This window comes from Rhinolophus sinicus, linkage group LG03 (genome assembly GCF_036562045.2).
Source record: "Rhinolophus sinicus isolate RSC01 linkage group LG03, ASM3656204v1, whole genome shotgun sequence".
In the NCBI taxonomy this organism is placed as follows: domain Eukaryota; kingdom Metazoa; phylum Chordata; class Mammalia; order Chiroptera; family Rhinolophidae; genus Rhinolophus; species Rhinolophus sinicus.
In genome coordinates this window covers 11,801,463-11,826,445 of record NC_133753.1, presented here as the reverse complement: position 1 = coordinate 11,826,445, position 24,983 = coordinate 11,801,463, and the positions used below count along the sequence as shown (strand labels likewise).

At 54.4% G+C, this 24,983-nt stretch overlaps 1 protein-coding gene across 11 annotated transcripts in view; it reads right to left on the bottom strand.

Annotated features, from left to right (window-relative positions):
- Positions 1-24,983, bottom strand: part of TTC7B (tetratricopeptide repeat domain 7B) — a 238,820-nt gene that overhangs the window by 1,497 nt on the left and 212,340 nt on the right. The gene's annotated exons all lie outside the window — the stretch shown is intronic.

The window sequence follows — 24,983 nt, the reverse complement described above, 5'->3', positions numbered from 1 at the left end:
TGGTCCCCAGATATTTTATCATCACAATGTTTCCTAGCTGCGCGTCTCCACAAGTGATGTGTTTGTGCTATTTCATCCAATAAACATACTCTCATTTACTCAATCACTCTCTCACAGGGGAGACATTTAGGGTGTATCCAGTCTCTTTGCTCCTGTCAATCACTCTGTAATGAACATCTTTCCAGACGGTGCCTCTTCACTCTTTTAGATCAACGGATTTCAAGTCGTTTTTACAGCCCTAGGAACCTTTGGTTAAATGGAACCTTACTGAGCACACCCACATATTCTGGGTATAAACAGACAAAAAGGAACTTCTACGGGGTAAGACAATGGGAGGGGCCTAGATTCCCTGCAGGCTCCTCACAGAGGCCCTGGATGAGGTTCAGTGGAACCAGCTTGACAACCATTTGGAGATTCTTCTTTTAGGGCAAATTTCCCCAAGGTAGTGTTATTGGACCAGGGGACAGGGCTTTTTTTAAGGGTTCTCCCAATATTTTGCAAATTATAATTCTCAAAGTGTCCTGTCATTTCTTGGGCCATCAACAGAGTTGCAATGGTTGGTCCCTCCCCTGCCGCACTACCATTACTCTTTATTTGTGCTAATTTTGTAAGTGCAGCATACCCCTCCTTATTGAACCCTGCATCTCGTCAATAATAATTGAGGTTAAATATTCCCACGCCTTTGTTTACCGGCCTTTTAGAAGACTGATTGCTATTTCTCTGCTGTCATAATTATCCAGTCTGTTTTTTGAGTTTTGAGATTTTTTTTCTTTGAACAAAAATTTTTCATTTTTAAAATTGAATTCGTCGATCTTTGGTTATTTATTTATTTATTTATTTATTTATTTATTTATTTATTTACAAAACCTAGAAAGTCATCCTTTCAAAGAACTGACGCATGGTCAACTCCATGTATTGTGATCTGACTTTGTCTCCATAATGGTCTGCTTTACCTTGGCAGATAGGAATCTAAGCACATATCTTTGCCAGACACAAACTAGCTAACCCTCCCCTCCACTCACTCTCAGGAGGCTCTGCCTTTGTTATACAGTGAATTATTACATGAAACAGGGGCCTTCTACAAGAGAAGCCAGACCTCTTTACAATGTTTGGTCTTCCCGCCCAAGAATGTGGGATGGCTGCTGATCTGTCAAATCTCACCCTAAATCGCTGAAGAAAGCCCTGCACTTCCTTTCTGTGTGCTGATGCGCTGATGAGTCATCCTGTGTTCTCAAGTCCATACTTCGCCAAGGGGCAAAGGGCTCTCAGGAACAGAACCAGCTCGGGCAGGGGCATAAACGCTCTGCCAGAGGGCTGCCATGGGTGCCGAGGGACCCGGTGGGACCCATTCTGAAGAGGTCTGATCTCCGAGACAAGCTGTGAGGAAGGCAGGGAGGCACCTTCAGTGGGCAGTGTCCAGGCTCTGAAGGTGGCTCAGGCTGACCTCTCTCAGGTGTGTGGCCCTGGGCGTGGCATCTGAGGGTCTGAAAAGCAGCCTGACTTTTGGGAATCGTCTGCACCTACGAGGATAAGCGTCTGGCATGGGAAATGTGAGGCTAACCTGGGCGGAGCTTGTGCTCAGTGGGGCCATGGCCCCAGGGCAGTGTGCGATGCTGTGGAGGGGTCCTCCCCATAGCTCCAGCTGCGGGGAGAGGCAGTTCAGGGAGGCTTCCTGAGCAAGGAGGCGGAGGAGGCCTCCGGTAGCCAGAGGTTGTCCTCCCCTGGCCAGGGCACGGCAGAATGCAAGGCCAGCTTTACCCTCTCTGAGAGGAAAACAGAAAGAAATCGCCTGTTTCCTTTCTTATTGACATCTAGATTTGCCTTAACAATGTCCTGGAGTCGCTGGGTAGGAAGGACCAGGTCCTAGATTGGATCTGCCAGAGCTAAGGGTTCTGAGAGGGTGTCCAGGGACAGGACAAGGGTGGCTCCCTCTCTGAAGCTGTAGGACAAGAGAAGTGGCCAGAAGTCCATGCTTGCAGTTAGGATTTCACCTTGGCTTCTGAAATTTGCTCTCTGAGACTGCAAGGCCTTCCCGCCCTCCAATGTGAACCGCTGGGTCTGAGCTGCCTTCCCAAGGTTAGGCAAGGTCAAGTTCACAGGAACCACCAGCAGAAGCCTCCCAAGCCCCACCTGTTTGCACACAAGGCCACCGCAGAGAATTACGCCCCAGCCTGCACTGGGTTTTCTCCTCACAGACCCCACTCTCCGCCCATCTGGGGGACAAAACTGTGTGCCGAGGACAGGGGCGAAAGCTCAGCTTGGACCAGGGCTTTCTGGCAGGATGAATATTACCAGTAGCAGGAGTAAGTGCTTTCACAGTGTTTGTGACACAGCTGACACCGTGCTAAGTGCTTATGTGTGCTAGTTCCCTTAATTCACCGGGGGACCCCAAAGCAATTTCACAAGGGCATGGCCAGGGCACATACGCACCTGGAGGCAAGGCCTGCTTTTATGGCTTCAGAGAAAGAGCTCACAGTGGAGGAGCACCTACAACGTGGTGGAGAGAATCCCCACGACTTAGGTGTTTCTCCTCTTCTGCAAGTGAGTAACCCAGACACCTGGTCTACCAGCTCCTGGAGGCTCTCTTCCCCCAGGCACATAGTTAGCTGCCGCAGAGCTGGGCCAGAACCCGCACCTCCTACCTCCTAGGGCCTGCCTGAAATCCCTCTGGGTGGAGCCCAGGGTGGGGGTGGTAAGTAATCACATGCATCTCCTAGGGTGGTGCTGTTCCCACTCCAGTCCTCCTTTAGAGACAATCTGAGAGCCTGACACCCTCACTTCCCAACTTGAAGGTCAGGCAGAACGAATGGGAGGCCACTTTCCCGGGTTGCAATCAACAGGATGGGAAGGCTCGAGTTCCCGCCTCCATTCTTCTAGGGTTACCAGCTGCAGGAGGGGGTCTGGGTAGTGGCAACCAGCAGTGGCATGAGAAGATGACAAAAGGAGTCCCATCATTCTCCTAGAAGGTGTGACGTTTCCGGTTCATCGTAAGTATTCAATACGTATAAACTTTTTGAGTGGTTCTACCAGGCAGGGAGACACATGCTGCATGTGTTTGGTAAATGGGTGATGGGGGACAAGCCACCTGGTAAGACAGAAAGAGGTGTTTTTGGTTTCTTGGCCGCAGGTGGAGACTGTAGTTTAGGTGCCACCACCGTAGAACCAGCCCCAGACTAATTGTCTTCCTCTGCACGGAGTGACTTGTCCCCATCAGGCATTCCGCTTGGCACTTGTACTTGGCCCGTCTCATATCACCACCACTTTAGGTTCAAGGAGACGAGGTTCAGAAAGGCCAAGTGTCTTGCCCAAGGTCACAGGGCCCGCGTGTGTGGAGCCGCAGGCCAGCCCAGGTCTGCCTGAGGCCAAAGCCTCCATCCTTCCTTCTACCACGTCTTTCTACCCTCTTGCTGCTGCCTCTGTCACTTTAGGAGACAAGCCTGGAGACCCTCAGGCACTAACGCAGTTATGTCTGCGCAGTAGCAAACGGGCATCGGCCCCTGCTGTGTCTTCCCTTCCACTTCTCCAGCCTCTCATCACCGACTCTCCTGCCCCTTCCTGCGCTCGTGTCTGAGACATGGCTCCCGTCCAGGGCACAGCTCCTTCTGGCCTGGCCTGCTGTTTGGAGCATGCTGTAGATTCACTCAAGGCCTAAGAGGGCCCCTTGCCTCCCTGTGGTGCCCACAGGCCAGCTTGGGATGGCTCAGGCCAGCAAAGGACTGGGGGTCCTGTTAGCCAGAAAGAAAGTGGACCAATAAGACATGGAGACACAGGAGGAGTAGGACCTTGGCCCAGGGAGACCCAGAGGTCACCACTGACTTGCCCCGACCCTGCTGGATCGGGGACAAGGACACCAGTACTTTTGCTGGGAATTTTGTTTAGAAAATGGCAGGCCGCTGGATGTGGCTATAGCTGACCATGAAGGTTTCAGGCAGGGGGCATGTCTATCAGCTCCCAGAAGCCTAAGCGAACCAGCCAAGGGGCTGATCTGGCCCATCACCCTCAGTGATGGGCGGCTAAGAGTCTTTGTGGTTTGCTAGTGTTCTAGTGTTCTCGTGGGCTTGGAAATTTCCAGCCCATAGCTGGATGTATATGCCGCATGCAGGAATAGGCTGCACTTCTAGATGACCTTGAAGCTTCCTGAGCCATCTGTTTAGTGGAGTTAATTCCTAAAGCTGGGGCTGCTCAGGGAGACATCGCAGACTTGCCAGGGGCTGCCAGCTCAGGCCAGGCAAGGGAAAGAAAAACTGGCAAGAAAAACTGGCCACTCCTCAGTGCCCCAGCAAGCAAGAGCAGCTCAGAAATCAGTCAGTCACACACGAGATCAACCAGCACCCATACCGGCCGGGGTCTGAGTCACTGTTTGGTGCCAGCATTGTTGGCAGGTCGGTCAGAGGTGGGCTGGGACCTGGGCATGGCTGGCCGTCAGGACTGACTCACTACCCAAGCCGCTCTGGGTTGTGAGAGGCCTTCCCTGGCTTTGATTGGCTCTTAGGTACTAGAACCCTGACACCTTCTTCAATTCTATAGGCCTGGCTTCGTCTCTTCTCCAAAGATCAGAGCCTAACCCCTGAGGCTGGCATTTACCTGCTCTTACCACCAGCTGGATCCCACTGTCTCCCAGGATGAGCCCCTGGGTCCAGCCAGGCTGGTGACAGCCCAGGCATATCTGCAGGTTGCAGCCGCCAGCCCCCTACCTCCTGCCTGCAGTCACCTGAGTGGAGCTCTAGTCCATCTGCCCAAAGCCCTGACCATCTCCATTCCCCCAAGAGCCCAGACCACACTGCCCCCTTAGGCAGCGCCACCTAGAGACACACAGCTCCGCTCCCAGCCCTTAGGCTGGCAGGAAACAGAGATTTCAATGATTGCCATATTTCATTACCATAATACACCGCCCTCCCCCCACATCAAAATCCCAAACCCACTGAACGACTAGCCCAGACCTCAGCCATGTGTTAGGGACACAGGGGAGGGCAAGAAGCAGGGCTGCTCTCACAGCTTGGGGCCCAGTGAAAACCCTAATGCCACCAGGCAATTGCTCTATGCCAGGCGCTGAGCTACACCACGGGCAGGCAAGGTCTCATTTAACCCTCCCTCATCTCTGTGACTTGGTGCTACTGCAGATAATGCTGTATAACAAAGACCTGCCAAAGATCTTTGTAGGGAGTAAGTGGCAGAGCTGAGACGTACACTCATGCACCTGTGCTCTTAACACCAGGCCTCCTTCTTTCCTTCCTTTGGAGAGGAAGCCCAAATACCACCTTTCTGGGCCTGGGTGTTTCTGGAGCCACTGCAGTGAGGAGCCAGCAGGGGTGGCCTCCGTGGAAGGGGGAATGTAATAATGAGGAGGTTCCTTATTAGCCCCGTTCTTCAGAGACAAATGAAGACAGCCTCCCAAGCTTAGCTTGTAATTATTATAATCAGGTATTTTGTACATTAAGGTCTTAGTGCTGCACTAAATTGGAAATAAGGGATTAAATGAAACCCGTTATTTCAAATGAGACACAATGGACTTGGCTAGTTTGAGGACAATTAGCCTCTTCCTCACGCATGCCTGTGTGTGTGTGTGTGTGTGTGTGAGAGAGAGAGAGAGAGAGAGAGAGAGAGAGAGAGAGAGAGAGAGAGAATTGATGCCCAAGGACTAAGCATGCTGCCACATGCTGAGGGCACCCGTGCGGGAGCCCCGGGCAGGCTGTCGTGCCCCAGAATTCCTGCTGCAGCCCTGGCTCAGGCTAATAGTGGGGCTGCAGGACAAAAGCCCCTTTGGGAGATTTTAGACATCCCCATGGTGCTCTGCCCAAGTGCCGAGTCAGCCCTTCTGGGCTCAAGGGCATGTTACCGACCACAGCTTGTCCTTCTAGGGCGCAGGGAGATAATGTCCCTGTAAGAAAGCATCCTTCCCAAAGCCAAGCCATCACTAAAAAGAAATCACATGGCTCAGCTTTGGTTGGGGTTGCTGCAAGTGGTCTCTCTCTCCGTGGCTGTTGCTTTTTCCCAGGCACGGTGCTGGGGAAGTCAGACATTCAGCCGCAGGACAGAAATGCCCAACCCCTCGTGCTCTCCATGCCAGGCCTGGCTGCTGCTGTAGACTCCACCCCGCGGGCCCTGCTCTTGGCTTGGCTCCTCGAGCAGAGAGCAGTAAGCTGCCCTTGCCGCGTCAGAGCTGGCCTGGGTTTTGCAGAGGCTGCAAGGCACCACCAAGGCCAGGGTGGGGAAGAAAATCTGGTGTCAGGGGTGGGACTGGAGCACTTCAAGAGCTTTCTGACCCATCCTGGGTTGGAAACTGCACCATCACACCACTGCGGGGGTGGGGGTGGGAGCTTAGGGCAGCGCTGTCAGGAGCTCCCACCAAAATACAAATAAACTTGGGAGGACAAATGCTCGGATTCACCAGGCTCTCTCAATTATTAGTGTGCAAAGGATTGTAACCAACACACTGTATGTCTTACTGATTTAAAAGTGCCTTCAGAGCTGTGCTGAGCTAGGTACTAACTGCATTAGCCCAGGTGGTTTATCCCGTCTCTGCTCCCCCACTAGGCTTTGCTGTGAGTGCGCGGAGGGCAGGGACCGGGTGAGCTGTGGTCATCTCTGCACTGCCAGGCCTGAGGCCGAGCAGGTGGGCAGTAACCAGGGCAGAGTGAATGCAATGAGCAGACCCCGAATATCTAAGAAGCAAGAATCACATTTAAATCCCCCGTTGACTGAGTCCAGGCCTGCTCAGTCCAGAGCCTGTGCTCTAGTCCACACGACATGCCTCAGAGAGGGGGAAGAACTTCCCAGCACCCATGAGCCAGGGGCCCTGATGGGGGCTGCTGAGATCTGCAGCTTTTCCAGGGGTCTGGCCTGCACCGAGCTGCTGGGGCCATTAGAGCCAAACAAGCACCTCTGAGTCTTTTGGACAAAGATTCATAAGCCTCCCTGTGGCGGGATAGGTTGTCAGGAGCCTGGGATTGTGACGGCAGCTCAAGGAAAGCCCGTCTGCCCAGCTTGCCACTCTCTGGGACAGTGACAGAGTTGCTGAGCTGGCTGTGCTCTGAGCTGTGCTGGCTGGAGATGGCACATCAGGGGCTCAGGACACAGGAAAGGGGCGAGAAGGGCTCTGTGGGTCCTCACATGTTAGAGGGACTGCCGGCCGCAGGGGAAAGGCGTGACACTCTCCCAGACAGGGGCGAGTGTGGGTCTGGGCTCACCAGGACTGGCTTTGAATCCTAGCTCCACTGTTGACTTGGACAACTTCCTCTGGGTCTCAGATCCTTTACCTGTATAATGGGTACAAACCCCAACTCACAGGAGAGTCGTGAGGCCTAAATGAGGCAGAGTTTGCAAAGCACTCAGCAGAGTAAACCTTTGGCGAATGGTCACCATCATCAATATCACGTTTATGATCACTGTCATTCTTATTAATGACCGAGGGGAGGGGAGGTCCTGCTCTGATGCCCATGGTTGGATAACTTCACTGTTGTCTGTCTTCCTCTGGACCGGCTCTCAGTGACAGTAGGGACCCACAGAGGGCAGGCACAGAGGCGGCTCTTGGTGAACGTTTGCTGAATGGAGCGAAGGATGGAGGAGCAGATGGCACTGTGAGGTGGGGAGAAGTGGGCGTGGCCTCTTGCCAGTGCTTTTGACCAATGAGCCCCCGAAAGTTCTGGCCTCAGGTCATCCTCGTCCAAGCTCCCAAGTAAGTCCCCGGCCACTCAGAGCCTCCTGTGCCTTCCAGGGACATTAGCAAGGTGGACGCTTGGGAACAGCCTTGTGGGAGGAGGGGCTCTGTTCCCACAGGAGCTTAATGTGTTGCCATGGCTCCCCTCAGGCTGCTTGCTCGCGCACCACAGACCTGACACCGCTCCCCAAGAAAACTCCAGAACCCACCTACAGACTCTGGCCCTATTCTCCTTACAGATGATGAAACAGAGGGTCAGAGGGGAAAGAGCCTTGCTCAACGCCTTGACCCTATTCAACTCAGGGTCAAGGGGCAGAAGGAGGGCCTGGTGTGTTACTGGTATATGGCAGGTGCGCAAGCTTTAGACTCTGTGCACAGTGGTCGACCCCACCTGTTCTCTGCTTATCCTGCCAGAGGCTACATGCACAGAGAGTGAGAGCTGTCTGGAAGCCTACAGAACCCCCCGGGTGGATTCCAGAACCCTAGCGGGCATGGGGACCCCACACGAGCTCCTGCCCCTTCTCAGAAGCTGTAGGTTGCTTGGTCTGGGAGTCTGCATTAGCTGAACTATAAGCATCAAAGGAGAAGAACCAGCACACGCCAGTCACCATTTCTTTTCAGGTACCTGCATTTTCCTTCCCGAGGATGCAACGGAGAAGCGGGGTGGTACCGTTCGCAGAAGCATTTTTCTTTCACATCAGAATATGGGTAGACTGCAAACCAGTGCCTCTCTGAGAAGGCCACAGGAGACAACGGCTTTGAAAGGATTTCCTGGGAGCAACGACGGGAATGCAAAGCCTGGGCAGCCCCCTGCCTGCCTTCCTCCCAGAGCGGCCCATTCTTCTCTGGCAAGCACCACCGGCACTGTCAGTCTGAGCATGAGCATTTTGTGGGTGCAGCTGAGGGGGCAGCCCTGAGCCCCGCCCTGCTTTCCAACAATGACTTGAAAAGGAACTGGAGACACACACAGATGGGGTGTGTGGCACGCCCAGTGTCGCTACCTGGATTCCAGCAGCTCCGGGTGAGGCCTGGCCCATGCTGGGCTCTGTTTTGTGTCTTGTTCTGTTTGTTTTGAGTGCTTAGAAATTGCACTGGCTTGCCAGGGGCCCAGTGCGTGGCCCTGCCAGCGCCACCCTCCGTGAAGGCCTGCCGAAGCAGGCCAGGAACTCCACAGGAGCCAGGGCCGAGGTGTCCTGGCCGAGGCCCAGGGGGAGTGGGGTGGGTTCATACAGTGCAACTCAGCGTCTTTCACTAGGTCAGTCAAGAGCGAGTGAAGGATGCCCTGGAGAAGGACCCTCTGGAAGTCGGTGCGACTCCATTTCCCTCTCGGCAGGTCACACGCGCTGGGTAGGGACTGGTGTGGGGCTGGTCTTCTCGTTCTGGCCATTTTGCTTCATTTGACACAGTTTCCCCAAAGGCCAAGCTAGCCATTCCTGACAACTCTGCACCCATGTAAGCCACAGGGTGCCCTGCTGTCCATGCTGTGGTGTCTCCCCAGCAACATGTGGCTGCCACAGCCATCACCTGCTGGTCTCCAAGTCCCATCCATCCCGTCTCCGGCCCTCAGGCGGGACAGAACATTCATGAGGCCATTAGACCGTCAGCGCAACAGAGGGCTGCTGGTGCCCTGTTCTGGGGACCTGGACAGAGGAGCGTGAGGAGACACAGAGAAGGAGGAAGAACGTCGCTTCTGATGAAGGACCAGTCCCTGGACGTGCTCCACGGAGGAGCGGCCCCTTCTGACCAGGGCCAGCTGGGATTAAGGGCTCCGGAGGAGGTGAGCAGGAGCTAGCTCCCACAGTAGCTGGCCTTTCCCCATCTGTGATGGGGCCGGAGACAACATTACAGGGAAATCTCCTGGTATCCCCGTGCCCCTTCCTCCACGTCCCCCATTCTCCTTGCTCACATGTCAGAAGCAAACACGGTGGTTCCTTTCCTCAATCCCCTGCAAGTTAACTAAACCAGATGCTCCAATGTCCTCAGGCAGAGATGGGTGTGAAGTGCCCCAGGGACAAGCCTGTGGCCCAAGGAACCAAAGCAGGGAGAATGATGCTTTGGTCTGGGGCAGATGCTTTGGTCTCAGGCAGTAGGCAAGCCTGGGGCAGGCCTGGGCACTCGACACCCCTTGGAGGTGTTCCCTCATTAGTGTATGCTGTGAATTGGTGCTGACTATTCCAGAAGGGGAAAGACGCCCAGCCCCTCCCCTCCCTCACCCACTCAGAGGTGACCAGAAGCAGCCCGAGACGCTGCCCGCACCTTTGTTCACTCAGGGTATCTGATGGCTGCAGGAGGCTGTGCTCTCATGGGGCCCCTTTTCCAGGTCAAATGCTTTATTTGAAGAAATGTGCCTTCTGGGGACTAGACCTTTCCAGCATTGAACTCAACTCAGAAGGAAACAAAATTCGATTTTTCAAAAAACCTCTTATTTTTCTAAGCCAGCAGCCAACTAGCTCTGGAAGCAGAAATCCTGGGGGTTAGGAGGGGTGGGGCTTGGGCCTCTGTTGTGTGACGCGCGCAAACCCCTGCTGCTGTCTAGGCAGGCAGCCCCCAGTGATGGGGAACTCACCACTTCCCTGAGCACCCCACACCATTAGTGGGCAGTCTGAACTGTTGGTTAAAAATGTGGAGTCCTAATTAGCCCTTTTGTCTGATTCCCACTCTGTGATGTTTACTGAGTCCTCTGGTGTCATGCAGAAAAGTCCCCTCCCTTTTCTACCTGACAGCCCTTCAGAATCTGAAGAAAGCTTGTCGAACAGCACAGACGCACACACACTCACTGCCCGGCTTTGGAGGGATGGGAAATTCAGGCCTCCCATCCTACTCCCCCCACCTCACTGAATTCTGCTGCTTCACATAGCGTCTGAAGGAGACCTCGTTGCGGGTTCAGATGAAGGAGTCATCGAGCCCCAGGAAAACGTGAGTGTGGTTTTCCTTGTCTTTCTTTCTTTCTCTCTCTCTTTTTTAAAGCATCTGGCTGGAAGAATCTTTTAAGGCTGCTTTCTTCCAGGATGTCTTGGAATGTTCTGGAAGAGCTTATTCTGCAATTAGCAGAGCAATGGGCTGTCAGGGCAGTAAACACCAGCAGTGAGGATGGGACAAACTGGCCATAAGCCAAAGAGCCTGTCCAGTCTCAAGTGGACTTCGTACAGACTCAGGCCCTTGGGCCCCAAATTTCCTCCGGCCTAATTTTTTTGAAACTGGTGCTTCAGCATCGGTACCAAAATATCCATAGGCTGTGGTGGCTTTTAGAGAACAGTCACTGGGGATCGGTGGGACATTTAGGGGAGGGATCACAGCCAGCCTGCCAGCAGCTTCCAAGCAGCAAAGACCCACAGCCTGTCCTCTCTCTGCAGCGGGTGCCTAGAGGGTGGTCAGGGATGGCAGAGAAGGGCATGCGAACATTCCCAAAAGGACCAGGCCTCTTATTTCACAAGTGGAAACGGGGCCCCGAGAGGGCATGCACCCTGCCAAGGTCACGGAGTGAGCCGAGGACAGCATCCCGGCTCCCAGGTTTCCAGCTGGAGGCATTCCTTCTCTCTGCTACAATCAAAGCTGCTTCTAGTTCTTTCCTCCCTTCCAACTCTGAGTGCCTGTGCACATTCCAGAACCACTGTGCCGGCCCTGGGCACTTGGTGGCACAGGCTGTCACTCTGGTCACACTCCTGCCCTCTCTGGCCAGGAGGGGTTTGCTGCGGGTCTTGCCCCAGACTGAGCCCCCGGAGCGGGGCAGGGCTGTCTTTCCCGTGTGGACGCCCAGCGTGTGGAGCAGAGTGAGGCCTGTTAGGACGATAAGGAGGACATCCCCGAAGAGGTAACAAGCCGCTCCCCTCCCCCTGTTAAAACGAATGAGAAGGCTGAGGCTCATGGCCACGCAGCTAGAGGGGGAGCTGCCATCCCAAATCGGATCTGCCGCCTCTGCCTCCAAAGCTTCCTGTGAACAGACGTCTGGTCCTGCGTGTGCAGTTCTTCCTGGAGGACACGCCTCTTCCTGATTATACTGATGGGGCAGGTTCCTACCTCTCAGGCAGCCGTACCTGGGAGGGCAAGGACCTGGCCCAGTTACCAAGTCAGGTAAAGGCCAAGTTGTGTCTTAGGACGTAGGTGTCCTGAGGACCAGCTCAGGGCTCTTTGCTCCATGTCAGCCTACCAGGGTCCCTAGAGAGGCATTTAGGGGCCTCAGAGGCCTTCTCTGGGTTACCTGGCTCTGGACCCCATGGCTGTCGGCTGGGCTGCCCAGGAAGTAACCCTCCTTAGGGGAGAAGTTCTGGGGACGTGACTCCCCGTCCACTTCTGTTAGCTGCTGGCCCTTCCTCCATGTGGCGGCTGCCACATTCCAGGGGCACCAGACCCAGGTGACCCCCAGAGGGCCTGGTTGGAGAGGGGCTGATGGGGTGCCCACTCACATCTGAGTGGGGTGAAGAATGCCCACCCACTCTGCACCCCCGATGGGGGTTGGGAGGGTAACGCACACAGCAGTCCCTTCACAGTCTGGATTCTGCCACATGGAGCAGACAGGATGGCAGCCGAGCTCCACTCCCTGTGACACCCCTGTCCCCAACCAGCATTCTGTCTGTGGTGCTAATCTTACAACAACCCCCCATCTGTAATCTTCGCTGGAAGATGAGGTCATTCAGGTAACTGGTCAAACTCCAAATCAGAGATGGGGGACGCTGTGCCCTTGGCAGTCTCCCTGCTCTGGCTCCAACCCCACTAGCTGGAACCCTGAGTCCCTTTCCTGCCCTTTGGAATGAATGGTGCTGCTATTGGCTAGTCAGGAAAAGGAGAGGGAGGACTGGTGCTAACGGAAGGATGACTTCACCTCCACATCGATATGTCTCAGCTCCTCTCTGACTCGAGCACTAGAAGACATAGCGATGTCTGCTTCCTCCTTGAAAAATAGCACGAAGGCGGCTGGGAGCTGCTCCCTCTCTTCATCCCCAGTGCTCCCCCTCCCCCAGCTCTGGGAGTTGAATCACTTTTATCACTGTCCCAATGCCTGAGTGTCCCACGCTGCTACAGGCAGGATCTAGGGAGACCAGGCAGCAGGGTGACAGGACATCCCATGCTGGGGGCGGGGGTGGGTGGGATGGGGGGATGGGATGCGGGGAGCTCCCTGCCGGCTGCGGCTCGAGGCGAGGAGCTCATGAATTCAAGAACACACACAGAAACAACAGTGTAAGCACCTCCAACGCTCTGCATGGTCTGTGACCTAATTGAAGAAATGTCAGACCAAGCAAGACCTATGCAACACCAGAGGACATCAGTGAGAAGGAAACTCAGGTCAGCCTCTGTGCAGCTCAGGCTGGGTGGGGGTCCCTGATGAGGGGTGCAGGGGGCACAGGAGGAAGCCTTGGGGTCCCCGAAAGATGTGGGGACGCTGGGTATCCTCCTTACTCTGAAGCCTGAGACAGTTCTTGCTAACATTCCAGATGAATCTCCAGCCTCCCCTCCCCAAGTTCGCCATTTACGTTCATCATTGTTGCAACGAGTGTTAGCTCAGAGGTTCGGTGTCAACAGGAAATATTAGGTACCAGCTCCTGGGAGAGAGAAAGCCACAGTGTGACCCTGGTGCTGGGGGACCTGCCACACCCAGCTGGCATTTTCTGTGGGTGCCAACGCAGCTCCCTTTGCTCCTACTTTTCCACTGGTGATGGCAAGAGACTCCTGGTGACTTATTTATACGTCTCCCTGGTTGACTTATTTATTTATTTTTATCCACGTTCCCTAACAACAAGGCACAGCACAGGGCGGCCTGGAAGTCAGCGCTTCCCCACGGCCCGAGCTGTCCACGCAGCGGAAAGTTTGGTGCTAATCACCCTCTGGGGGCTGAGACCCAGCCTCCCACCCTCAGAGGAGGCTACTGCCGCCTCGAGTGTTTGTGGGAGGCTGGTGTTCCCGCCCAGCTAGACAGGTGTGGGCCTCAGGGAGGTGCTGAGTGAGCTTCCCCTGGGGGCCCTGGGGCCCGGCTTCCAAGGGTGACAACAGGCGCAGGCAGCCGCCTGGCCCCCCTGAAGCTGGTGGGGATAGGGTTGGGGGTAGAGACACAATCTCAGAGCTCTGGTGGGGGGAGTGGAGGTTCTCCATGGTCAGAAAAACAATTTACACATGACCACCGCACAGCTGAGCTGTGAGGCTTCCTGGGAGAAGCCTAGAGAGTGAGTGTGTGTGTGTGTGTGTGTGTGTGTGTGTGTGTGTGTGATGGGGGGGCGGGGTCCTAGAAGCCCTGGCCCCATTCCTGAGGTCCAGGGCTGGGACCCCTTCCCAGTGACCCTGAGAAACCCTCATCAGGCCTCTGGTTCAACCTGTGCTCCGGTCGAGCATGCAGAGCAGGGCAGGGGCTCACTGTGCTTTGACCATTTGTCACCAAACGCTGAAAGCAAACGCCTGTCCCAGTATTTCCAGTACAAGTCCTGGCCCTCCCTGGGGCAGGACAGGGCAGGCGGAGGGCATGCCCTCCCAGGCCTGCTCTGTGGTCCACCACGGACTGTCCAACTTAGGCAGAGCTCTCTCTCTCAGCCTCACTTTCTCAGCCTAGGAAACAAAGGAGTGGAGAAGATCTGCAGATGAAAATTCTAGGGTTTGATAAAATCTTCCACCCACTAGTGTTTTCTGGATTACCTACTCACATCCCATGAGTACCTGCTCTTTCGGGGCTGAGACCTAGCTTGGAGAAATAGACTGAAAATACTCAGGGCCGCCTCCTTTCCTCTGGCCTAGGGTTAGGGTACCCACACCAGGCCAGGAAGGGGCGAGGGGCAGTGGCCAGTGTAGCTGAGAGGGGCTGCCTGGAGGAGGAGAGGCTGGATTCTGTCCTCCAGCAACAAAACTGGGCACCACCAAGAGAGTGGCCCTGGAACGACGCTCCCCGTTGTATACAGCAACACAGCAGGGACAGAGCAGCGGGCTCAGCTGGGACCGGGCGTGCAGGGTGGCTACTGCGGGCACACTGACCAGTGCAGGCAGCTTTCCCTCTGACTCTTTAAAGGCCGCCCGTGGCTGGGGATGTCCGGGCTCTGTGCGGAGTGGTGACAGAAGACGGGCTCATGGGGGAATACTGGAAGGCGCCTGGATTTACAGAAACTCTGGGAAGCACAAAAAAGGCAATAGTGCAGAGGACAACAGTTACTGGAGAAAACTCAGGCTTCTGGAGGTAGCCTGTGGGGACTCAGCCCTGAATCCCCAGAGACCTAGGTGGTCCTGGAGACCCACTGGACACTCAGTAAATGCTTGTGGATGGGAAGGCATTCCCGGTCCCTGGCTGCTGTACGCACCCAATAGATAGATGAGTGTGGCCTGGGTGTCACAGCCCCACGCCAGCCAGCCATGCCCATTCGGCCCAGGGTCCACCATGAGAAGGGTGTGGAAACCATGCCTCTGGGCCAGCTTGCACCTCTGGGCACAGTGGACCCGTGCTTGTGGCAGGCTGGCTTCGGAACGGAGAGGGTGCTATCTGGGAGGTGGAGGGTGGGCGTGCTTCTCAGCCAGGACAGCCACCAAGGTTTTCATCCCTGAAGGCCGCCTTGGGATGCTGGCTCCATCTGGATTTCATGAAAAACACCAGCTACACAGGCAGCCGGTGGGATGACACAAAGCCCAAGTCTGAGTTTTCAAGAGGCCCTGCTGGGGGCCGCCCACTTAAGGCCCGCCCCAGGCGAGCTGCTGGTGCGGCTGGAGAGGAACCGCTCTGTCGACCCACCAGACATAAAGGCCAGTGATTCACCATGGGCCGCGGGGAATGTGGTCGTATTGGCAAGTGCCCTCCCGATCGCTGCCAGCGTCTGGCATGAACTATTTTTCCATTTTTAAACAGGAACAAACAGAAATGATAAGATACTTTCTGATGGAGGGAGGATTGGAATTGATAAGCCTTGGAAATTTTTTCTCCACAAATAACAAGAGAACTCACAGCCTGGGATCTGGGTAGAAAGGTGGGGTGGGGGGCTTGCTGGCCTTGACCCTGACTGCTTTTCCCTCACACCCCACAGCACTCCTGGTGTGCCAGAGCGGCGCAGAGCTATGATTCAGCGAGGAAAAGAGAAAGGCGGTTTGCTCGGAAATGGAGACTTTCAGTCCTTTCAGTCCTGGCTTTGGTTATAAACTTTCTCCCCAGGGCACACCCCGCCCCCCATCTTGTCCCAGGGCTGGAGCAGTGATGCGTGGGGAGCAGCTGCCATCGGGGAACCGCATAGCAGCTGTGGAAATGGAACAGAGACTGAGCCTGGCACTTTCTTTTCCTACACATTTGAGCTCTTATCCTTGACCACTTCAATATGGAACAAATCAGCATCAAGATTAGAGCCATTTCCTCAAAAATCTCCCTGTCAGCACTGACGGAAGAGCACGGTGACAGACAGAGGCGCTGGGGGCTCAGCTGATGTGTGCTGGCCACCTGTCGTTTAATGGGCCACAGGTAACGAGGAGCAGAGAGCCTGCTCTAAGGCGAGTGCCTGTGCAGGGAACTCCAAAATGGATCCCTGAGGGACTTAAACAACCATTTGGAGGGAGACGGCGGAAATTGGAAGAGTAAATTAAAGCCACAATGAATGCTGCTTCTGCAGCTAGGCTCACGTGACTTCCACTGTGTGGACTTAGGAAAAGGAACGCTGTACTGCTCACTGGGGTCCACAAAGGTGGCAGCTCAAAGGCTGGGGTGATGGCCTGGCGGTTCGGCTGCCCCGGGAGCTGAGGTCTCAGCCTCCCTGTAACCTACTTGGGCACCTCTGCCCTCCGATTGGGATGTCTCGCCGAGAAGCGAGCCCTTTCCTCCTCCCAAAGAATGGGAAGGGCGGGCCTCGGGGGAGACCCGATATCCATCCTCCATGGTCTTGGGGGACCTCACACTCCACACAATTCTCACAGCCATGCTGTCTTGGGAGAAGGGAAGGCACAGAAAACTAACAGCTGCTCGGTTGAGTTTATGAGTACGTGCTGGGCAGGTGCTCAGAACTGCATTTGACCCTCACGAGAGCCTGTGAGGGAGAGGTTTTCCTTCCTGTACGATAACACGTCCAAGTCACACAAATCGCCAGTGCAGAGGCTGTGCTCCTCACGAGGCATGCTTCCCTCCTTTATTTATAAAGAAAGACGCAGAAGCATATCCCATAGGCTCCCTTGCGGGGGGGCGGGGGGGGGGACCAACAGTCGGCTTCATCTGGAAGGATATCAGCTAGAATTCAAATTCTTTTTTGCTCCAAAATGTGTCCCAACTATAACCCCTCCCTGCTACCTGCCCAGACAATTCCGAGTCTTGTTTTCTCCCCTGAGGCCCCACTCAGGTGCTCTCTCTCTATCTAGAGTGGCAAAGTGAGCTGTGCTATACCTGTGCCATGAGCACTGTCCACCCCGGAAGTCCGGAGTCAGACACCTGTGTTCTTCTCTGCCGATGTCCACTGCTCCCCCACCCCCATCTCTTTTGCCTCCCATCCCTCTGTTAAGCCACCTGGGTCTCTGAGTCCAGTGGTGCGCTGGTAAACTAGCTCTCCGAAAGAAAAACAAAAGCCCTGATGTGTAGCACTTGCCAGTTTCCATGGTATAAATACTCCCACCATGGCTGATATCAATCTGCCCGTGATGTCACTGCAGGCTGGGAAGAGATGCGCAGACTGGGCTGTGGGCTCTGGCCCACACTGCCCGGTCCACTAGCCGGAGGCGCAGCAGAGGTCACAGGACACGTGGGCGGTGCTGGCACCCTAACAGATGCCCATCCTGTCAGCCAAGGCACTTGCCATCTTGGCTGAGGGGCTCAGCACAAGAATGCTGTTGATTCAGGGTTGAGGATACGAAAGGGAGAAAGGAGATAGTCCAACAACTCGACTTGGGGAAGCTGACGTCACCACTGAAACACCCTCAGAACACCGCCGACACCTGGGAAGATGGGGCTGGGGGCTTTGTCTTCTCCCACTCAGTCTCCAGAAGCTCAGTCAGTGACTCAGCCTTCTGAGCCTGATTTCCCTCAAGCCAGTTTTTGTAAACTGGGCTGTGTCCCATGTCCTCCTCGTGGGTGTGTGGGGGTCCGTGAAGTACTAGGGGTGGCTGGGGGCAGCTGCTGTCGGGAAGAAGGATGGGATTGATTGTAGCCGGCTCTCTTTAATCATTCCAAAGCCAGAAGCAGATTTGTCACCTTTGTGTAAGATGCCAAGCAGCGGGTAAAGAATTTAACAGCTTGTGGGAGTTCTAATTAGAGAGCCAATTATAACTCGATTGACCTGCCTGGCTGTGAAAGGCCTGGAAAAATGCATGTTGTCTGAGGAAGAAGCAGATTTTGCTTCGAGTTTGTTCTGGGAGATCTCTGCAGGGATCGCTTGCTTGCACTTTGGTTCTAGGCCCGTGCGTCTGTCTGGATGCTGCTGCCTGACACAGAGGATGAGAGAGAACCTGCAGGGACACGGATGCCTGAGGGGAGGGGCTGTGTTTTGCACTAGCCACAGTTCCCTCCTTTATTTACAAAGAAAGACACACCATCATGTCCCATAGGCTCCCTGTGGGGGCTGGACCAGCAGTTTCTGTTTTACTTGGAAGGACATCAGCTAGCATTTCAATTACGGATTTAATCAAGACTGACCTCTTGGCAAGGCCAGATCCCAGGCTGTGTGTGTGTGTGTGTGTGTGTGTGTGTGTGTACATGTGTGTGCAAAATTCTTTGCAGAAACAGTCACTGTTATTTTCAGCGTGGGTCACCCACCCTCCCACGGGAGACTGATGCCTGTCATGAGAATCTGGTCTCCAACAGACATGAAAAGGGGACGGTCACATGTCTCCTAAGAACGAAGGCACACGTTCATGGTTACACACCATCAAAGTCCTGGCTCACACATGTGATCATATCCAGTTCACCCAAAGCCTGGTGGGGCGGACACCCTCATCCCCACGCACTGAGGAAGAAACAGGCCCAGAGAAGCCCCGGGCGCCCGGCTCCTCTGCGTGGAAGCTGTGTCTCTCATGCAGGTCACTCTGCTCCTGACATGTATCAGAAGTGATTTTGCTGACGGAGACCCCTCCTCTGCGTGGGGCTGCATGGCCATCACATAAACCACACAGGGCACAGGGCCGGCCATCGCCCTAACCTGAGAGCAGAGTGGGGCTGTGGAAACCAGAGGGCTTGAGAGTCTGGCAGGGCCAGACCCTAATCCCAGCTACAGTTGGGATTCGCTGGATGGACGTGGAAAAACTGTGAACTGTCAGAACCTAAGTTTCCTCATGAGTCAAATTTCCCTCCTGCTCCTTAACTGCTGGTCCTCCTTGGCTTCTGTCGCAGACCTGCTCTCTCTCTTCCTCTCTGTGAGTCACATCCCAGGCAGTCTCATGCCGTCCTGATAATTGCTTCAGCTACCACCTATAGGCTACTGCCCCTCACCATGGCTCCAGCCCCAGAAATGCCCCAACCTTCAGCCCCACGCAGCCACACACCAAGCGGCATCTCTTCCTGGATGGACAGAGGTGGCCCATCTCAATATGGTCAGCCAGACTCGCATCCCTCTTCTTCCCGCAGCTCCTTCTCCTCCTGTGCCCGCCTCCTGCTGTGAAGGCACCTTATCCATACAGGTACCTGAACCAGGTGTCTGAGAGTTGGCCTAGAACCTTCCAATTCCCTCACTGTGTCGTAATTACTTCTCAGTATGTCCTATTCTGGACCGTCCATGTGTTATTAGCTGAGTCCAGCCTTAGTGCCTCTTAGCTTCCACATAACCTATCCTCCACAGCTTCCAGAATGATCGCTCCCAAATGCAAACCTGATCACATTTCTTTATTTTTGAACTTTTTTATCTTGAAAAATTTTAAACCTGCAGGAAAGTAGCAAGGATCATATAATGAACATCGATAAACCTACCACCTAAATTCAATAACCATTAATATTTTCATACTCGCTTTATCGATTCTGGGGGCAAGGGTTAGTATTTTAGAGTAAATTATAGGACTTGCGACGTTTCCCCCATAAGTACTTCAGCAGGAATCTCTAAAAAATAAGGATGTTTTCTTATATAACCAGCCAACCACGTCACTCCTAACAAAAGCTACAGTGCCTCCTCGTCACCTACCTGGCCCACATTCAGATCTCCCCAATTGTCCCATACTTATCTCCAACAGCTCTTTTTAAGAATTATATATTTAAACTCCATCTGTCCCCTAACTTGCAGAAGAGTCTCCATCTCTACTCAGCTGCTGAAACTTGGCTCCCAGGTCACGCCTTCTGTGGAGCCTTCTGTGTCCCACCCCCAGGGACACACCAACCAGGCCCTGCACCTCTGCCTATCAGAGTGCCCACGGCTTGCCTTGCGCTTGGGAGACTTCTACATGCGAACGTCTCTCCTTCCAGACTTTCGGGACTTGAAGAGGCAGCCTGTTTATAGCCTCAGGATCTAGCCTCGCTCTGGCACAAACCCAGGTTCCACGCATCTTACATATATCATCTCATTTAATCCTCATGACAATTACTAAGAGACCATGTGCTGAATCAATGATGACCGAATGTGAAGCTAAAGAAAAAGCTGGAACACTACCGGACCCAGAGGCGGTGCTCACACGTGGAGTCCTTTCCTGCTTCACAAGCCTTTTGGGTGACCAGCTAGCTGATGTTCTGAAAGGCTTTCAAAGAAACAGTACCTGCAAAGGTGGTTTAAAAGACAGGTGTTCCGAGAATGCCAAGCAGAGGAGAAAAGGGAGGCAGCACATGGGAGGGGGGAGAGAGGGATCAGGGATTGGTCAGGGAACCTGGTGGGAAGTGACAGAGGCAAAGGAACCACAGGAAGGGGGGCTGCTGCCAGGGCAAAGCGCTCTGGAGCCCTGGAACCTTGGCAGAGGAACCCTCTAGCTAAAAGGCTCTCAAAGGGCTTTGCTAAAGCTCTCTGAGACTTGGAGCTTTCTGGATGTGGGGGCCCCGGTCAGAGCACTGGTGGTGGGGCTCTTGGGCTGTGATTCTGTCCTCTCACTAGGCGGCTGCTGAGGCCCCAGGGAAGCACGTCAGGGGCAAGGCTGCTTCAGGACCCTGGGCAGTGCTCTCAGCAGTGCTGCCCTTGCATGGAGCCTCTGCACACCTCCACCCCACGCTTTGGTCAGCAGCGTTCACAAGTTTCCAAGAACGCGGGGTCTGTGAGGTCAGGGCCCCAGAACAGGATTCTGGTGGGTCTGTGCGGGGGAAGGGGCCTGCCTTGGCTCCCAGTCAGAAACTTCCCAGAGCCTGAGGGTTTAGACTTGGTGATTCTTGGTACACTTTTGTCGTTGGAACGTTTGTCATTCCTTCCTCCTAAGCAAGCCCTCATCCTAAACCCCTTGGCAACAGGAGGGGAGCCAAAGGCTAACCTAGAAACTCTGCTGCACCCCGCTGGGCTCAGAAATCAGTGCCGAAGCTGGTGACTCAGGCATATGTGGGGCTCGGGGAGGGAGAGACACTTCCAGGCGAGGTAGGAAGGAAGAAGAGACCAAGACTTTACTCCAGTGGGAGCAAAAGAGAAAGGAGGTTGCTCAGCAGAAACTGCTTGACCTCAAGACACAGTGGGAGCCTCCAGTCCCCAAAGACAGTGGAAAATTCCACTGCTCCCCAGCAGAGCCAGGGGGGAGCTCTCTAGGACCAGGGTCTGCCCTGGAGGAGTCAGAGGCCTGATCTCTTTCACCCCCATCCCCAACCCAACAAGGTAGGTGCTGTTATCCCATTTTACAGACAGGGAAAATGGGCATGAAACCTTCTAAAGTGATGGAGTCAGGATTCCTGGTGGGTCTGTGACTCAATGCTCTGTGTCCTTGGCAAGTCCCTTTCCTGTCTGGCTTGGCTTCCCCATTTGTAAAAGGGGGTGCTTGGCGTAGGGGGTGTCACTGGCCTTTTAAATCCTGCCATGCCTTCAGCTCTCTGGTCCAAGGCTTTCATCTGCAATGCACTTCAGGCCCTCACCCTCGATGCGGGTGAAGAAAAGCTGAAGCAGGACCTGGGACCGAATGTCCTCCCTAGACCTTTGGGCGGAAGCCTGTTAAGCTCAGTCTGAAGGTCCAGACAACACATGTGGTGGACGCGGCCCCCAGAGAGACCAGGAGCATGGAGGAGGGGTGGGGGGGACAGGGGAGGAGTCTCTGGGGTCACCACCAAATGATGGGGAAGCAATTCAGGCACGATGGGCTGGAGGTAGCCAAGCAACATAGAGGAGGAGGAATTTGAGATGCAGCAGAACTAAAATCCAGGTGGGGGGAGGGGGCAGGGACTAAGGAGGGGAATTAGGGACGGGTATCTGAGAACATGGAACAATCATGGATCAGATAGCCTGCTCCAAGCTGGGGAGCAGTAACTACGGCAAGGCAGAAAGGCAGTGGAAGCATAATGTCAAATCGTACTGGAATAATGGGGCAGAATTCTAAGAATAAATGGTTTGGATAGAGTGTGTCAGATTTTAAATAACTTTAGATCATAATTACTAATGTGACACTGAACTGCACTGCCTGTAATTAGTCATCTAAGACTCTAAAACAGAAAATAGAAATAAACACAGAATTAATTTTTTCCTTAAGCTGCAGCAAAGGATCGCCTGGTGACATGGCTTGTATTTCTCAGCCTGCACGGGGTCTGTGTTGCCTCTGGGTCGTGATATCAGTCCTTGGTGAAAGCAGGGGTGGCCTGACGACATGTCTGCCTGGCCAATTCTGAGAAAATGCTGCAGTGGTAAGAGGAACCCAAAAACCCAGCAGAAAATGTCTGCACCAAACGATGCTGTTTGGGGTGGGGGTGTCTCTGGGGAGGGGTTGGCAAGAACATGGGCCGTAAGTCACACAGGAGTCGTGTGGACGGACAGCAGAAGTTCCAGATTCCCAGGTGACACTCGTCTTGCTCCAAGGAGGACACACATTCCCCAGACCACATAATGTCTTAAATTAAAAATATGTAGTTTCAAAAGGATCTGAGGCTATAGCTTGTGTCATAAAAAACTTTTCAATAACCTGGTTTTTCCCCCAAATAATTTCCAATACCTCCCCCACCAAATGTCCTCTCCGCTGGCATCGACCTCTGACCCCAGCTTTGGCAGGCACTCTGATTGTTATTGCTGCCGCTGTCATCTCCTCCCCGAAGATGGCGCAGGCACAGCGCAGACCCAGTTAGAGCAGCGTGGCTGCCTCTCTCCTCCCCAGAGGAGCCCCCTCTAAGCTGGACGTGAGAGCAAAGGAGGTATGTTGGTGCCGTGGGGATAAGGGAAGCTGCTTTAACCTGGCTTGGGGGTAGCGGTGGGGGCAAAAGAAGAGACTCTCTTAGTCTAGGACCAAGTTCAGAAGGTCACGCCCTGAATGGGACACCAGACTGACAATCTAGGGAGGGAACCACATAAGGAAGGGCTGAGGATGTGTTCCGAGTCCCCATCAAGGGACGGTGTTTGTGTGTGTGTGTGTGTGTGTGTGTGTGTGTCCGTGTCCGTGTGTGTGCGTGTGTGTGTGTCTTGGGGAGAGATGACGGGGGGTTTACTAACCGAAACCCTACTGTAAGAGAATTCATCTGACCTGAGGGAGTGGGGCTCAGGTGTCTGTTTTTTTCAAACAGGAAATGCTATTTAATGATATTTGTTTGGCACACAGAGGTGAGAGAACCAGGCTGCTCCAGGCCGGGGTGACAAGCTCCCCCCTTTCCTGGCACTCCCGAGGCCCGAGCCTGTCCCTTCTTGGCTTGTCTGAAACCACAGGACATTGGCGGAGGCTCTGGTTGAAAGGGTACGTGACAGGTGGAGAGTCTGGGGCCCCCGGAAGGGGCTGTCTGTGGCAGAGGAGGGGCTGCTGCCAGGACCAGCACAGCCCCAATCCTTGGCATCTGCGTGGGCACCCTGGGCTGCCCATGTCAGCCTCCCCAGCCCCTGTCTGAGGGTCAGGACTTGGCGCGTGGCATTCAGCGTAGAGGGTGAGCTCCTCTGGGGAGGAGGGAAAGAGCGAGCACAGGGGCCCGACCCAGGAAAGGTGCAATTCTTTATAAATGATCATTTTGATTTCTGGTCTCGAACTAGATCTCTCATGGGCTTGGCGAGTGTGTCAGTTTCCCAGAGGGTGATCCTCTCTGACCAAACGGAGCGAGCCTGGTGGCCTGGCAGCCGGGCACACCTACTGTCAGGCAGCCCCTCCCCTGCTCCAGGCCTCTCTCACTGCAGCGCCGTCCTTGGGGACAGAGAGCAAGTAGCCACACACATCGGCCTGGGAAGACCAGCACAGACACCAGCACAGCCTCCTGGACACTGTTCCACAGGCATCTCTGCCTTAAGGACGGCGACTGCTGTGGGGCACAGGATCTGACAAAGAAGAACGTGCTTGGGGACAACAGGACAGTGTCTCAACTTGAGAGGGGTGGTCACTGTCCCCACCCAGGGCTCTTCAGCAGAGGGCAGCCCCTCTGGCCTCCTGCCACGATCAGCCCCTGGGATAGCTGCTTCAGGCCTGCCAGCACACCTGCCAGGAGCCCCACCTTACAGACCATCACGTCCTCTCTGACATCCAGTCTGGAATATAAGGAGATGCCATCGTCCTGAAAGCTTCTATTTATTAGCTCCGACATGGCCTCCATGGTGTCCTGGGAAACCATGTGGCCACATTTTCCGGTCCCACCTCCACGCCACGTCCCATACGGACCATTGTGCCCAGGCCAGGCCAACAAACACCCAAAGGACTCTGCACAAAGAAATAGTTCATCTGACTACTCAAAAATCGCATGTTCCAATGACATCTGTTCAAAATCTCAAGGGAAACAGTATCCAGTGCTTGGGGGGCTTCATTTGTAAAATAGGAATAAGGACACCTGTCAAGTTCAAGGTCACTTGTAGTTGTTCTCCCTCCTCCGCCCACCGTGCCCAACTGCCACCTCTGGTCTACACAGGCCACTGTGCTGCCTTAGGCATGGCAGCTTCCCCCAAGGAGCAGACAGATCCATGTTGGTTCAAGTGCTTCAAGAGACATGGGTCAAGGGCTGAGGGTGCCTCTGGGGTGGGGTTGGGTGGGAGACAGGGTGACATCTGAGCTGGGCTCCATGACAGGCTCTGCCCTTCCTGCCGCCCAGACTGACCTCTGCTGCCTGACCAGCCCCTGTCCTTTGGGTCAAGGGCCCACCCCCAGCCTGGCCGTGCAGAGGGCCCGTCCGTGACAGCAGCTCTGGTCTGGTCCATTCAACCTCCCCTCTGAGCCCAGCTTTTGGTCTCTGCCTGGTAATTCATGCCAGCTGGGATTCCTACCCACTCCTTTCAACTCCTTTTACCCTTAATAACCTGGGTTACAGGCTCCAAAGAAATAGTCAGAAACTAATACTTAAAAGCAAAAGTACTATGCTTTTGGTCAACCATGTGCCATGATATATTTGCAATTCTGCTCCTCCAACTGCTGAAAT